The sequence below is a fragment of the Erpetoichthys calabaricus genome, chromosome 11 (assembly GCF_900747795.2).
Source record: "Erpetoichthys calabaricus chromosome 11, fErpCal1.3, whole genome shotgun sequence".
NCBI lineage: Eukaryota > Metazoa > Chordata > Cladistia > Polypteriformes > Polypteridae > Erpetoichthys > Erpetoichthys calabaricus.
In genome coordinates, this window is record NC_041404.2 from 124,666,523 (window position 1) to 124,681,007 (window position 14,485).

General features: G+C 40.3%; 1 protein-coding gene across 2 annotated transcripts in view; it reads left to right on the top strand.

Moving 5' to 3' along the window:
- Positions 1-805: 805 nt before the first annotated feature.
- abca3b (ATP-binding cassette, sub-family A (ABC1), member 3b) overlaps positions 806-14,485 on the top strand; it is a 132,036-nt gene continuing 118,356 nt past the window's right edge. Inside the window, exon 1 of one of the 2 annotated variants that reach the window (XM_028813842.2) lies at positions 806-1,044. The gene's annotated coding sequence lies outside the window, so the exon portion shown is untranslated. Of the gene's footprint in view, positions 1,045-6,203; positions 6,283-14,485 lie in introns of those variants that run through there. The other variant, XM_051934025.1, reaches the window with a different exon arrangement.

A 14,485-nucleotide genomic window follows, 5' to 3' on the forward strand; every position in this document is an offset into this window, starting at 1 on the left:
GGTCCTAAAAGCACTGTCCCTTAATTTACACTGGTGTCCAAGTATGAGATTCACTGTTAATTTGAAAGAATTCTGATGGATCTACTTTCTCAATGCTTTTGAGAATTTTGAAGACCTCAGTAAGGTCCACTCTGCTAGTGGCTAAACGAGTCTGTCGGAGTAGGACATGTTCCAAATCTTCAGATGCACTTAGTTGCTCTTCTCTACACAGCTTAGGAGTGCTGCTGTCTTGTAACCTGGTGAATAGAACTGCACGCAAATACTCCAGATATTGTCACAATAGTGTACAATAAAACTTTTAACCCAGAATGTTCGTAGGTGTAACTGAATAAAACGCCAGTCTTTGTCTCCTGTGATTGATACTCCCTTTGAGTATGTGAATGACCCATTATGAAAAATAGCTGTGCATGAAAATAAGTTTTTTCTTTTACATGTGTCATTGTTCCTTCTGCCAATTCAACTGCTTGCAAGGGATTGAGAAAAAAAATGTAAATGTGTCATTAAAGTGATGTTCTAATCAGAGACCCTAAATGTTCCTCTTCCAGCACCCTAAATGTTACTCTTCCAGCTGCAGGCCACTTCGGGCATTTTCAGAGCGGGCAATGGCACCTGCTTACGACGTTTAGCGACAACAGCGATATTACACGTGAACTGGCTGCACAAGTTTACTTCTTCGCCATTTTTGTATGCGATTACAATTACAAATTCATTTCTAACCAGCTTATTCAGATCAAGATTCGGAATTCCCAGCCTCTACTAAACATGTAATGAGGTTTTAATATTTGACAGGGGAGGGTAAAACGGCTCACGTGACCACGTTGACTCCGTCTTCAATCACGTGATCTCGCTGTTGACCGGTGTCGTTTTTCATAATGAAGTCTTTCCGCACCGGCGTTGCAGCAAATAGTCATTGTTTGAACCACTAATGTTGGCGAGAAGCAGACGTGTCCAGATCTAGTCCAGTGTGTGCCTACCTTGCTAACCCAACTGCTGTTCCCCTAAAGCGGAGCAAACGTCTATGAATGGCATGCTTCACGGCTAAAGGTGAGCGATTCCAAAAAATAACCCTTTTAAATATATGCATTTCAATAGATAAGAAGTGTGATTAGTAGTATACGAAAAGAGCTTAAACTGACTTGGGGTTTTCTTATTTGTTTATGTATTTATTTTTTATACTGTCGGCTCACAGTTGATTAATAGCACGGTTGTCCACTCAAGACAAGATGCTAAAGCGAGAAGCCAATGACATGGTGCTGGAGGCGGGCGTTGGAAGTGCGTTTTGTTTTTGTTGTTCGTTAATGCAACTGGGATGAGTTCGTTTATTCCAGGCCTAAGTACTTGCGTTCGTACTAAAGGGGGTCGTTTTATAAACAACGATATGTGTCGGACACAGAGAAGTAGTCAGATAAAGGAGTCCTGTCGGGTTTTTCGTATTTTCCGGCTGTCTCGTACATAGTGTCCTCTTTAAAGTCGACATCTTTGTGTATTTTTATGATAAAAAGTACATTTACCGTGCCGAATGGAAGTCACTGCTGTACCATTAGGGCCGTTAAGCAGTGTTTGCTTATTTAAATTAAGTAGGTGTAGATCCGTACAGATCAGCACAATTCTTATTTATGGAGTTAATTGCAGAGTAAAGTGCAGCCCAGTTATAATCAAGTTTTGTTTCCGGTTCTGCTCAACGAATTGCAAGGGTTTGTCACACTCGAGATGTACGGCTAGGGCAGAGGTGGCACAAGTTAAGCCCGTGACTGGAAACTGCGAAACCGATAAATCGTTGCTGCTAAGCAGTGGGAACACAGGGCGATAGAGCTCTTCTAGCCCGACAGGTGGCAGCAGGGTCATCCCACTCGGGACAAGGACAGTCCTATGTACTGGCATACAAAGAAGGCAACCTTGAAACTGCCAAGAAGGTCTGAACAGTTGAGAAGAAACGGGATAGTGTTACCATGGTCTACGAAGCAGTACTATGACCAGGTAGTAAGATTTACAGTTAGCACGTAAATTGGTTGTACAGTAAATTCATTACCAGAGATGAGAGGCAAAGTACTAGGAGAGCTCGACTTTAGAGGAGACTTCTGGCGTTTCAGAGAGGAAAAATATATTTAAAAGCAAACCACTCTGAGTTCCAGTGTTTTTTTTTTTTTTTTTTTCTTTGTAGTATCATTCTGACCTGTTAATGATTTTTTTTTTTTGTTTCCTTAATGGAAAAATGCTTTTTGGTGCATTTTGGGCTGCTTCTCGGTGGGAGTTTTACATTCTTATTTCATGGTGCTACATACTCTAATGCCACACTGGTTAAGGCTTTAGATTAAGGGTTTGTGTTCAAATCCTGCTACTGCCATTGTGGGTGAATGTCAGCGAGACAAATGAATTGATTGTGGACTTTGGGAGAAAACAGCAGAAGCACTATAACTCCGTCAGTATTAATAACACTCAGTGACCATATCACAGAGGACCTGACCTGGTCCAAGCACACTGACACCTTGGAGAAGAAGGCATCTTTACAACCTCAGATGCCTCAGGATTTCAGGCTGCCCTCCCAATTATTTTTCTTGATGGCTTTGTAAAGATCTCTTGGTCATATACGAGTATATCACACAGTGATTGTTTTTGGTGGAGGTATATATAAATATTTGGTTTTGGGATGGTTTACTTTTGAGATTGGTGCAGTTGTTTTGCTTTTTGTATAAACACACACTTGTGACTTTTTTTTGTAAATATTTTTTCCCCCGCTTATGAAGAGCTTCCCTTAGCCAGTTTCAAAGAAGGAAGACTGACTTCTTGTGTGTGTATAGTTTTTGTATTAAGGACTATTGGAGTGAACTGTACCTACTGTAAATACACCCTAATTTATTTTTGTTTTTGTTCTTCTTTTACTTTTTGTTAAGAGTATCAGTACTGAAGGACTGTGAATCAAAACTCATCTGACACTGCTGTGTTTTTGTTGTACAGCACTGTTGTAATAAACTTGCACCTTTCACCCTTTGATTTAGGTCTGTGTCTCTTCTCTCATCTGATCCTGTTTGGCTCATGATGTACCAGATGTCCGTAGTGTAGTGTGGGGCCAATTTTGTTCACTACATTAGATATCATAGTTTGGTGGCAACAGTGGGATAGATCAGGCAAGAAGAGAAAGAACCTTATTTTTGGTTTGATCATAGACAGACATTGGATACAGAATGGCTCCCAAGAAACAGCTTGGAGATGGAACTCCTGATCAGGGCTGTGGAGTTGACTCTAGTACGGGTCAAGTTATGGAGGACACCACCAGGGACATCAGAGTCATAGAGACCCTCTTGCATCAGTTCATTGCAATCCAGGATAAGAAAAATCTGTGGTTTGAGCTGCATATCAAGAGCCTCCAGCACGAATTCACCCAGTTTCAAGGACAAGTGGATCTGGTACAGCAGGCACAGTCCCAAGTCTTGGAGGAACCTGTAGAGAGGAGCACAAGTTCCCCACTAAGAATGATGGATAGTCCTCAGCTGTTGCCATTTGCCAAGCCAGAAGATATAGAGCACTACTTGACAGACTTCGAAAGGATGGCAGCAGAATGTGGTTGGCCAAAGTCAGAATGGGCAGTCCTTCTGGTGCCCTTGCTTACAGGGAAAGCCAGAGTGGCGTTTCTGCCAGCGGAGGAGTCCTTGAGGTACGACAGTCTGAAAGGGGCAATTATAGTGAAATTTTGAGATTAGCTCAGAAACATATAGGATTTGATTTCACTCATTTGAGTAGGAGCATGGACAGTTTCCCAAAGAGCTTTTGGCACAATTGAAATAACAATGTACGAAATGGTTGTATCCTGAGAAGCACACAGTGGATCAGATAATTGACTTTGTTTTATTAGAACTGCTTTTAGAGGTATTGGATGGCAGACTCTGGACCGGAGTCAAGGAATATCATCCTAAGACCTCCAAGGACGCTGCAGACGTCGCAGAGGTTATTTTGGCTGCCACTTGTCCGAAGAACATGTGGATAGAGGAGTCAGTGGGAAGCCCAGACCAATGGAACAGCCCAAAGATACGTCTCAGGTTGATACGGGTTGTAGTCCGGTTAGTACAAGAGACAAGTGAATAGGGAGGGAGTTGTTTGCCATGGTTGTAATCAGAAAGGCCACAGTTTTGGGTTTTGCCCAAACGAGAGAGACTGAACTTCGTTTTGAATCTTGTCCACTGCCTGAGAAGAAGACTGCTCTTGCAAGGATGGAGAAGGGGGTTAGGGTAACTATGGCATGTAAGCAGCACAAAGTGTTGATAGATACTGGAAGCACCCAGTCTTTAGTGAGACAAGAGTGTCTGGAATACCTCATGGTTGAGTTGGGACCAAGCATAGCTTTAAGGTGTGTTGACAGAGAAGAGGTAACCTTTCTGCTGGTCAGGGTAAGCTTGGAGATAAAGGGGGTAAATTGCAAGTTGCCAGTGGGAGTAGTGGATAACATACCTTACTCAGTACTTTTAGGGTTGAACTTACCTAGAATTGAAGAATTGTTACTCTGTTACTCAGGCAGAGACTGTGGTTATCATACAGCCTCAGGTAGCTAAGGAGAGAACCCAAGACAGTTGGGATGTGCTGGTGTTGCCTAAGGTTCTGAAGGATAGAGTACTTTACCTTAGCCATAGTAGTTCTTGGTTGGGACATCTGGGGTAACTAAAGACATCGGACTGGCTAGCTAGACATTTTTATTGGCTGGGTTGGACAAAGGATGTGGCAAAGTACAATAAAGAATATGCAGAGTGTCAAAAGGTAGGACCTATTTAAAGGGAGATAAGGTGGCCTTAAAACCACTGCTAGTAATGGAAGAGCCTTTCTCCAGGATTGCAGTTGATTTAGTCGGTCATTTTACAGTGTAGCCACACTAGTTACATGTATGTATTTTGGTAGTGTGTGATTACGCAACATGCTTCCCAGAAGCCTTTCCCATCAGGATGACTACTGCCTGCAATATAGCTAGGATGCTCATACAGCTGTTTTCAAGGGTAGGGATTCCCTGAGAGATGCTGGCTGATCAGGGATCCAACATAACTTCCAAACTAATGAAATAAGTGAACAGTTTGTTAGGAATCCGGGGATTAAGAACCATGCCCTATCATCTGCAGACAAGCTGGCTTGTAGAGAGGTACAATGCTACATTGAAGCAGATGTTCATACATTTCTGCAATGAGACAGAGTTTGATTGGGGCCAGTTTTTACCATACCCGCTTTTTGCGTATCTGGAGGTTCTACAGTCATCAACAGGATTCTCCACTATTCGAACAGTTGTATGGTCAACATGTGCGCAGTCCACTCTGAGTCCTAAGAGATACACTAGAAGGAGACCAAGACCGAGCAGAAACAAAGAATGTGCTAACGTTTGTGCCCCAAGTTACAGGAGAAGTTTGTTTATCTATACCAGATTGTGAGAGAGAATATGGAGAAGACACAAGTTAAACAGAAGTCACAGTATGACAAAGCCATAAGAGAACACAACCTCGCTGTTGGACAAAAGGTACTTTTGAGAGCAGCCTATTAGCTAAGTGGCAAGGGCCTTAGATGGTAACAGCACAGAAAGATCCTGTCACTTTTGAGACTGAGATCCCTGACTATACACGAAAGCCACTTACTGTATTTCTAGGACCTGGGGGCATTTTCCAATTTGCAGTAATGCCATTTGTTTTACATGGTGCAACCACCAGTTTCTAACACCTGATGGACAAAGTTCTGCAGGAAACAGAAACCTATTTTAGAGCATACATAGACAATGTGGTAGCATATAGTAAGTCATGAGAAGAACACTAAAAGCACCTTGCTGAAGTCTTCAACTGCCTAAAAACAGCTAGTAAGGTGGTAAAACCAGAAAAGACAGGTATTACTAAAGAAGAGGTGCAATACCTGGGTTACCCCATAGGGGGTGGAATCATCAGTCCTTAAGTCGACAAAGTGGCTACCATCCAGAATCATCTACAGCTGGAAACAAAGTGACAGGTCTGGGGCTGCTAGGGTGGTATTGTTAGTTCATACTGAATTTTGCAAGTATTGCGATACCCCTTATTGACCTGCTAAAAGATCAAGCCCCAAGAAACATCAAGTGAACAGAGAAATGTGAAATTGCTTCTGATGCATTGAAAGTCGTCTTCTGTGAAAATGTATTATTGCACTGTGTTGACTTTACCAAACCTTTTGTTTTACAGGTTGACACCTCGGGAAGGTTTGGGCACAGCCTTAATGTAGGAGGGTAGGAGAAGAAAGTAGACCTATTTTGTTTATCATTCGAAAGCTGTTTGATAGAGAAAAGAAATACCGGTATGTGGAGTTGGAAAAGAAGGACTAGCTATTAAACAGGCAATTGATAGTTTAAGATATTACCTTTTGTCAGCGGAATTTGTTGTAGAGATTGACCATAGGGCTTTGCAATAGATGCAATGAATGAGACTTTCAAATGCATGTGTGGCCCGTTGATATTTATTGCTCCAACCTTACAGATTTTAGATACTCTGTTTCGGGAAAGAAAAATCTTGTGGCGGGTTATTTGTCCCGACCATGTGAACTTAAATCTTGATGGGAAGAGTATGTGGTAATGTGCAGCCTTGAACATTACCAATTTAAGTAAAAGTAGCCCTAAGCTGAACATTTCTGCTTTTAAGAGTAAAGGTAAGGCAGCTTAAAAGAATGGCGCTTAAGGTTTTGTGTTGAAGGCTCTCCCATGCAAAAGAAGGGTTATCTCTGTGGATGTGTCTGAGCACATGGGGAGCCTGTATAATGGCCAGTATGAGCTCCTTTGTATATGTTCAGCTTCATGTGCCAGTGTCCTTGCAGCCTGCCCAGCAATGGCGGTTTAAGGTTTGGCATAAAACCCAGCATTTGTAAGCAAGGTAGTGTAAGAGAAGGGGATCCTGTATTGAAAGTAAATAGGTTTACTCTACAAGATTGAAAGCATCAGTGTGCCCAAGCTCTGCATAACCTCTTGCCATACATGGAGCTTAAGCATGTATGCACAGGCAGATGTTTGGTTTTTGATAGGAAGTCACCCGGGACGTGACGTGGTGTGTGGCATGAACATGCCAGTATCTATCTTGATAGATGAGCGGAATAGATGGGGGTGGTGGATTGGTTGGATAATCTTGCCCGTTATATTTAAGAGGTTGCCGGCCAACGGGTCACCAATGGACATAAAGGGTGAGGTAGGAATAAGCACTGCTGAGCTATAGGTTTAGGTTAGGTTAGGTTTCTTTATTTAGTCATGTTTACACAGGAAAACATGAAATTTGCCTTCTCAGTTGCATCTAATAACAGGTAACGCAGAATGAAATAAAACAGACATAGAAATAAGAAAGGTTAAGGTAAGGCAGTTAGATAAAACATATTTATACCAACAAAAAAAAAAAACAGGTTACAGGATATATATCAAAACCTTAAACATTATCTCCGATATTTCTTATTGAAAAGTCGTATGGCACTAGGAAGAAAGGAGTTTCTGGAGCGATTTGTGTGGGTTTTCAAAGCAACTATCCTTCCTGATTTACTGAAGTTTAGTTCTACATGTAATGAATGTCTGTCATCAGTTGAGATGATTTCCAGTTTCTTTAGCATTGCCCTCTGACACACACTAGTCAAATCATCTACATCAGCCCCAATAACTTTAGCTGCATACTTCGTAATCTGCTGGAGCTTTTTGAGTTTTGGTTTGTCAGACTATTAAACCAGGCAATGAAACTGAAAGTGATCACGGACTGGATCATACTACGATAGAAGGACAACATGAGGTCCTTGTCTACTTTAAATCGTTTGAGTTTATGGAGGAGAAATAAGCGCTGGTTGCATTTAGAAAATAATTTTTTTGTATTTGTATTCCAGTTAAGATTGTTATCTAGGTAAGTTCCTAAGTATTTATATTCATTCACTATTTCTACCTCCTCTCCCAGAACTACAATAGGTGAACATACAGATTTCTGTCTCTTAAAATCAAATATAATTTCTTTGGTCTTTTTTACATTCAGAGTGAGAGAGTTTTTATTGCACCAGTTTACCATACAGTCCACTTGATTTAGATAGTGGCTTTCATCCTCCCCAGATATGCGTCCTATGATCATGGTGTCATCTGCATACTTGATAATGGAGCAGTGGTCATTGTTCTGTCCCAGGTCACTTGTGTACAGAGTAAACAGTAATGGTGATAAGACACACCCCTGTGGACTTCCTGTGTTTGAATGAAGAGCTTTTGAAAAAGTGTCCTGAACTTTAACTGTCTGTGAACGATTTAAGAGAAAGTTCTGAATCCATAGTATGATAAATGGGTTTACATTCATACTGTTTAATTTCCCAATCAGAATATGAGGCTGTATAGTATTGAACACTGAAGAAAAATCCAAAAATAGTGCTCTGACATATGAACCAGGCTGATCAAGAAAGGTATAGATTTGATGTAAGATAACAAGCAGAGCATCTTCCACACTTCTGTTTGCACAATAAGCAAATTGATTGTTGTCTTGAAAAGACTTTGTCTCTGTCATTAAAATGTTTTTCACCAAGTGCTCAAAGCATTTCATTGGAATAGATGTAGAGAAAAGCCAAGCAAAATGACACCTTTTATTGGCTAACTAGAAAGATTACAATATGCAAGCTTTCGAGGCAACTCAGGCCCCTTCTTCAGGCAAGATGTAAGTGCCACTGGTCTGTAATCATTTAAACAGCTTGGCCTAGAAACCTTAGATACAGGGGTAATGATTGATTGTTTCCATAGATTTGGTACAATTCCACAGGTCAGAGACCAGTTAAAAAGCAAATGAAAAACTGGGGAGAGCTGCTTAGAGCAAGACTTTAAGAGCCGACCTGATATGCTGTCTGGTCCCACTGCACTGTTTGTTTTGGCCTTCCGCAAGCCTTTTTCCACTTCAGTTAAACTGAACCCAATCACAGCAGAATACCTGGTGTTTTTATAAAGCGTTTCCTTTATTTCTGTATTTTGGGTGCTGAAATCACTTGTTTCAAATCTGGCATAAAAGTTATTCAGTTCATCAGCTAAAAGCTTGTGGTCTTTGTCAGCTGGAAAATCCACATTCTTTTTAGGGCCCAGTCCTGTAATTGTTTTTAGTCCCTTCCAGACCTGCTTTGGATTGTTATCATTGAACCACCTCTTGATTTTTTCCCCATACATCTTTTTATTTTGTTTAATTAACCTGTTAATCCTTTGCTGTAAAATTCGCTTATCTTCTAACTTATTTTCTTGATGTGCATGTTGCTTTTGCAATAGTAATTCTTTAACCTCTTTAGTGATCCATGGCTTACTGTTTGGGTACACCTTGACAGATTTTTTCTTAATGATCATAGACTCACAGAATTGAATATATTCGCTGACAGTATAGGTGGCCTCATTCAGTGACTGTGAGGATGTCAGCAGATCCCAATTTGTATTGGAGAAGCATTCCTGCAGTTCCTCTACACTTTCCTTGCACCAGTTTTGTGTTGTTCGTATGGCTGGTTTTTCTTGTTTCAGTTTGTTTGTACTTCGGGAGAAGATGAACAACGACGTGGTCAGACGCACCCAGGGCTGCTCTGTGATGTGATATGTAGGCATTAGAGACATTTCCATAGCACTTGTCCAGAGTTTTGTCCCCTCTAGTGTTAATATTCACGTATTGATGATAATTTGGTAATACTGACTCCAGACTGCATAAATTAAAATCACCCATCACAAGCTTAAAAGAACCAGGTGATTTGGTTTCTAGTTTATGAGCAGTTTCAAGAATTGATTCAGCTGCAGCTCCCACATCAACATGCGGCGGAATGTAAATGACTGTCACAAATAACTACTGATTAAACTCCCGTGGTAGATAGTATGGACGAAGTCCGACGGTGAGTAATTCAATATTTGGCGTGCAGATGCGCTCTTTTTTCAGTGATATTCCTGCACCACCTTTTTGTTAATGTAAAGGCAGACCCCACCACCCGTCTGCTTACCAGATGCTGGATTTCTGTCTTGCCGTATGCAAACAAATCCATCTACTTCGACTGCTGTATCCGAGTCTGTATTCTTAAACCAGGTCTCCGTAAAGCACATCAGACAGCTTTCACGGTACTCGTGGAGGTATCGCGCAGATGCTCTCAGCTCGTCCAGTTTATTTCGCAAAGGACTGTGCGTTGCTCATGATGATGGTTGACAAAGGTGTTTTAAAACTTCTCCGTCTCAGACGTACTCGTAGTCCACCTCTTTTTCCTTGCTTTCTGGGTTTCAAAGATTTTAATTCGTCTGGTATATTAGTAATACACGGGGAGTAACTGGTAGCTGGTCTCATAGATAGCAACGCATCCCGGCTGTAAATGAGCAGCGCCGGCCACACACCTGGGATTTCCTGCGCAGGTAGTGCGTTAGTGTCCTGTTGGATTCCAAAGGCGATAACGATCAAAAATAAGAAACTTTCGCAAATGTTGTTAAGCATTTTATAGAAATAACTACTTGCAGACTAGTAAAAAGAAAAAGAAAATAAAAAGAAAACAATTTTACACAATTTAAGAACAAAAAAAACAGGTACAAAACACGGAGAGATGCACTGAGAGGTCTGCTACAGAGCAGCGACCATGTTGTAGGAGGGAGCAGTTGTTTTTTGTTTTCTTGATGGCTTTGTAAATATCTCTTGTACATGTATATCTCTGAGTGATTGGTGGCGGTATATATAAATATTTGGTTTTGGTGCAGTTGTTTTTCTTTTTGTATGTACAGTACACACACACTTGATTTTATTTCTTGTAAATATTTTTCTTTATTTTTCCCTTTTGAAAATCTTCCTGATCCAGTTTCAAAGAAGGATGACTGACTGACTTTTTTTGTATGCGTGTGTTGCTTTTGTATTGCAGACTATTGGAATGCACTGTACCTAATATTTTTTTTTGTTTATTTTTAGTGTCAGTGCTGAAGGACTGTGAATTAAAGCCTGCATGACACTGCTTTGTTTTTGTTGTACAGCACTGTTGTAATAAACTTGCACCTCTCAGCTTTCAGTTTTGGTCGTTGTCTCTTCTTTGATCCTGTTCAGTTCATGATCTGTCTGATGTCCAGAGTGTAGGTTGGGGCCACTTTCCCACTATATGGGATATCCCACTTGGGTGAAGCCATTTAGCAACTGGGTCCCAAGATGTGACATACTCTTTCAGCAGATGTGAGGAAAACAGACTCATAAATCAAGGAGTGCAAAGAAAGGCAAAACAAGTGCTCTGGAAGCATAAATGTGTAAAACAGAACAAAACAGATTTCCATAATATGATGAGGGAGGCACAGTGTGGTGATTCAGCATCCTGGGTTCAAATCCTTGTCAGTGTGGAATTTGCCCCTTTTTCCCTGTTTCATGTATACATGGTATGTATGAAATATAAAAATGGTATAGTTTTGGTATAACAGGTTAAAGGAGTAGGATGACATTTTGGCTCTTGGTGCTTTTTAGCATTGTCTTTTGGCTTGATTTACCCATGATCTATTGGTTTAAGAATGATAATGTTTAAAAATAAGGATACCATCTTCGTATGGGCTGTGTAGCTGAACTTAATAATGTAATCTGATCCGAACGTGTAGAAATATTTTCGTTCATCTTTCAAGCAACTTCACGTCTGGCTGAGAATTTAATCTGTTTTTGATAAGACACTCTCTCTGCAAGCACAGATAAACCAGCAGTTTACTTGTTATTCCTTTAAACTGTTTTGCTTAATCGATTTCCACATTATGGTGGATCCTGTTATCCTGGCGAGTCTTTTCCTTCTGGGCATCAATTTACTGTGTGAGGTGTCTCAATTTAATTCCCAGAATAGCCTTATAGTGTCACCTGTGTGCCTTGAATCTTGACAGACTGATAGAAATAGCAGTGGCTTAAAGTTGCATGTTTAACAGGGTCTTTACAGGTAACAAAATATGATGTTTCAAGTATGACCCAGAAAAAAAAAGGCAAAACATGCAGTGGAAAACACCAAGTTCACCACGCCCAAAAAAACACACAAGCATGGTTCTGAACTGCATGCCACCTCTCGACTGTGGGATATTAATGGGTCTTGCTCTGTTTTTGACCACTTGCAGTATTTGCATTTTAGAATACCACTTTTATCTTTACACTCAACATTTGAATTTGCATATAACATGTCAGCTTTACTAGTTAGTAACAGATCTCTGTATATTTAAATATATATCAACTATAATGAGAATCAACTGTCAACAGGTTGAACTGTCCATTTTTCTTGGGTATTCTGCATTGATCTGTGTCCCTATATGTTATTTACTTGGAAAATCCTTTATCAAGTTGCTTGTATCACAGCTATGATGATCACTAGAGTAAGAAATACTGAAGGGTAATTTGTGAAGGGAACGTTATCAGAAAATCATTTTCTTATTTTGACGCTCTGTCCCATAGGTTATCTTAGATCTCTTGCTTGCATAAAATGAGTAAGGTTTTCAGTAAACTAACATTGACATGTTTGTTAGGTAATTGTCATGCTTGAAATGACCAAGTATGTGTTAGTGGTCTTTTGATCAAATGGCATACTCATCTAAGGTTTGGTACCTACCTTGTACTCCGGCTGCCTCTATTGTGTTTGCCTTCGTGCAGTCCTGAGCTGGTTAGAAAGTTAATGGGTAAAATTTATTATTAGTTGTTTTAGCATAATAGACCAAGAAGATTTTCAGAGAGAAGTCCAATATTATCTGAATTCTAGCCAATAATGTCAGAAAGTTTGTAAATACATTTTTTGGCAGCAGTAATTTGAGAATCTGAGTATTTTTTTCCCCTGGTAAAGGCAATGTTCCTGAATATCACACATTATATGTAGACTTAGTATGGGTGCATGGATGTGTATGCTGTAATCGCCATATTTTCAACTGTCTTGCTGTTGGATGCAGAAGACAAAGAAAGATGGATAATGCCGTTTTAAACTTAAGGCAATGTCAAGGTTGTGATTCTTTGGAATTATGAAACTGTGCTAGAAAGTTGTTACACAGTTGTCTTATTTGGGATGTCCTGCGATTCCTAGTCATTGACATATATCCCTTCTGTCTTCCAGCTTTTATCTTCCTTGAGAGGTTTTTGTTGCCAGTTAGCATAAAGTCATCAAGATTATGGCTTAATGCTTTTGTCTTAGTTGCTACCATTGTGCCATATCTGTTCATTATGGGCCTTAAAAATGCACGATGATTTTTCCCTTGAGTCATAATGGCAAACTACACTTTATTGTGCCTAGATCAGGGAAAGGGCAGGTAAATCAGGAGTGAAAGGCTATGCAAAAGATTAGTCAAAGTACCAACAGAATTTCATAACAAGATGATCAAAACTCCAAAAAAAATTAGAGTGAGAAAAACGGAACTCACACTTGTGAAAATGTCAAAATAACAAATAATAAAGAAAATATAAACCACACAAGCACTTGGCAAAATATAACAAAATAATTCAGAAATCATGACATACCCAGAATTAATATTCATCTAATGGCTCAAGCTGAAGGCCTTGAACTCTTAAAGAGACAAAATGTTTCAGAAGAGTGAGCATATGTAGATACAGCATAAACAACAGCCTCTGTGTGAAGTGACAGGGTCTGCACAGTCACTTTACTTCCCAAGAGGCGCCTCCCTCAAACCCGAGCTGGATTAAGTAGGTTTGAGTATATCATTTTGGTGATACGGTGGCGCAGTGGGTAGCGCTGCTGCCTCACAGTTGGGACCCCTGGGGACCTGGGTTCGCTTCCCGGGTCCTCCCTGCATGGAGTTTGCATGTTCTCCCCGTGTCTGCGTGGGTTTCCTCCGGGCGCTCCGGTTTCCTCCCACAGTCCAAAGACATGCAGATTAGGTGGATTGGCGATTCTAAATTGGCCCTAGTGTGTGCTTGGTGTGTTTGTGTGTGTCCTGCGGTGGGTTGGCACCCTGCCCGGGATTGGTTCCTGCCTTGTGCCCTGTGTTGGCTGGAATTGGCTCCAGCAGACCCCCGTGACCCTGTGTTTGGATTCAGCGGGTTGGAAAATGGATGGATGGATGGATTTTGGTGATACCAGACTGAATACTCTGGCTTCAATTTTATAACATGAATGTTATTTTATAGTTTGATCATTTACAGCAACTTCATTGTATATAATTAAGATTCCTGTCTTTTTAACTTTATCAGTTTGGTGTATGTTTTTTTTTTTTTTGTCCCCACTGGCTTTGGTGTGGCATTGATTTATTTTATTTAGATAGGCAAACAAGTTTCATAGCAATGTCTCCTACACAGTACTTTCAGTACAAAATTATATTGTGTGTTGGGACTACATAGAAAAAACGAAAATTGTTTTACAAAAAAAGTTTGGATGCTGTGTGAAATGTAAAGAAAAATAGAATGCAATGATTTGCAAATAATTAAAACCCATGTTTAGTTGATAACAGAGCAAATACTGCGTGTCAGATGTTGAAACTGAGAAATTTTATTGTATTATAAAAAAGGATATGCTCTTTTTGAATTTGATGCCAGCAATATCTGCTTACCCCCCGTCTTATTTCAGTTATTTG